The sequence below is a fragment of the Opisthocomus hoazin genome, unplaced genomic scaffold, assembly GCF_030867145.1.
Source record: "Opisthocomus hoazin isolate bOpiHoa1 unplaced genomic scaffold, bOpiHoa1.hap1 HAP1_SCAFFOLD_137, whole genome shotgun sequence".
NCBI lineage: Eukaryota > Metazoa > Chordata > Aves > Opisthocomiformes > Opisthocomidae > Opisthocomus > Opisthocomus hoazin.
The window spans coordinates 202,501-204,744 of NW_027448792.1; positions in this window are offsets into that span (position 1 = coordinate 202,501).

Genomic DNA, 2,244 nt, shown 5'->3' on the forward strand with positions numbered 1-2,244 from the left:
CCAGCCCTCTGCCCTAGTATACGGACAGCGAGGTCCCCGGCCCCGGCGGGCTCGAAGAGAACCGTCTTCCCCCAGCGGGGAGGCGCGCGAGCGCCGCCGACTCTTACCATGACGTAACTGGAGGCAGCGCAAAGCAGCGACCCCTTCGGCAGCTCCGAAGAAGAACCGGGCAAGACGTCTACCTGCCAGAACCGCGGTGGAGCCAAAGTCCCGCCGGAGCGAGGTAGACGAGGCATCCCTTTCCGCCGGCAGCTCCGGCGGCCACATCGGGCACACCGGACCCGGCGGACGGTAAAACGGGTAGACCTGGCCTCCCTGCCGGCAGAACGGGTAGACGAGGCCTCCCTGCCTGGAACCGGGTAGACCTGGCATCCCTGCCGGAAGCGGGTAGACCTGGCATCCCTGCCGGTAAAACGGGTAGACCTGGCCTCCCTGCCGGCAGAACGGGTAGACGAGGCCTCCCTGCCTGGAACCGGGTAGACCTGGCATCCCTGCCGGAAGCGGGTAGACCTGGTCTCCCTGCCGCCAAAACGGGTAGACCTGGCCTCCCTGCCGGCAGAACGGGTAGACCTGGCATCCCTGCCGGCAAAACGGGTAGACCTGGTCTCCCTGCCGGTAAAACGGGTAGACCTGTTCTCCCTGCAGGTAAAACGGGTAGACCTGGCCTCCCTGCCGGTAAAACGGGTAGACCTGGCCTCCCTGCCGGCAGAACGGGTAGACCTGGCATCCCTGCCGGCAAAACGGGTAGACCTGGTCTCCCTGCCGGTAAAACGGGTAGACCTGGTCTCCCTGCAGGTAAAACGGGTAGACCTGTTATCCCTGCCGGCAAAACGGGTAGACCTGGTCTCCCTGCAGCCAGAACGGGTAGACCTGGCATCCCTGCCGGTAAAACGGGTAGACCTGGTCTCCCTGCCGGCAAAAAGGGTAGACCTGTTCTCCCTGCCGCCAGAACGGGTAGACCTGGCCTCCCTGCCGGTAAAACGGGTAGACCTGGTCTCCGTGCAGGTAAAACGGGTAGACCTGGCATCCCTGCCGGCAGAACGGGTAGACCTGGTCTCCCTGCCGCCAGAACGGGTAGACCTGGCATCCCTGCCGGCAAAACGGGTAGACCTGGTCTCCCTGCCGGTAAAACGGGTAGACCTGGCCTCCCTGCAGGTAAAACGGGTAGACCTGTTATCCCTGCCGGCAAAACGGGTAGACCTGGCATCCCTGCCGGCAAAACGGGGAGACCTGGTCTCCCTGCCGGTAAATGGGTAGACCTGGTCTCCCTGCCGCTAGAACGGGTAGACCTGGCCTCCCTGCCGGCAGAACGGGTAGACCTGGCCTCCCTGCCGGTAAAACGGGTAGACCTGGCATCCCTGCAGGTAAAACGGGTAGACCTGGCATCCCTGCCGGCAAAACGGGTAGACCTGGTCTCCCTGCCGGTAAAACGGGTAGACCTGTTCTCCCTGCAGGTAAAACGGGTAGACCTGTTCTCCCTGCCGCCAGAACGGGTAGACCTGGCATCCCTGCCGGCAAAACGGGTAGACCTGGTCTCCCTGCCGGCAAAAAGGGTAGACCTGTTCTCCCTGCCGCCAGAACGGGTAGACCTGGCCTCCCTGCCGGTAAAACGGGTAGACCTGGTCTCCGTGCAGGTAAAACGGGTAGACCTGGCATCCCTGCCGGCAGAACGGGTAGACCTGGTCTCCCTGCCGCCAGAACGGGTAGACCTGGCATCCCTGCCGGCAAAACGGGTAGACCTGGTCTCCCTGCCGGTAAAACGGGTAGACCTGGCCTCCCTGCAGGTAAAACGGGTAGACCTGTTATCCCTGCCGGCAAAACGGGTAGACCTGGCATCCCTGCCGGCAAAACGGGTAGACCTGGTCTCCCTGCCGGTAAATGGGTAGACCTGGTCTCCCTGCCGCTAGAACGGGTAGACCTGGCCTCCCTGCCGGCAGAACGGGTAGACCTGGCCTCCCTGCCGGTAAAACGGGTAGACCTGGCATCCCTGCAGGTAAAACGGGTTGACCTGGCATCCCTGCCGGCAAAACGGGTAGACCTGGTCTCCCTGCCGGTAAAACGGGTAGACCTGTTCTCCCTGCAGGTAAAACGGGTAGACCTGTTCTCCCTGCCGCCAGAACGGGTAGACCTGGCATCCCTGCCGGCAAAACGGGTAGACCTGGTCTCCCTGCCGGTAAATGGGTAGACCTGGTCTCCCTGCAGGTAAATCGGGTAGACCTGTTATCCCTGCCGGCAAAACGGGTA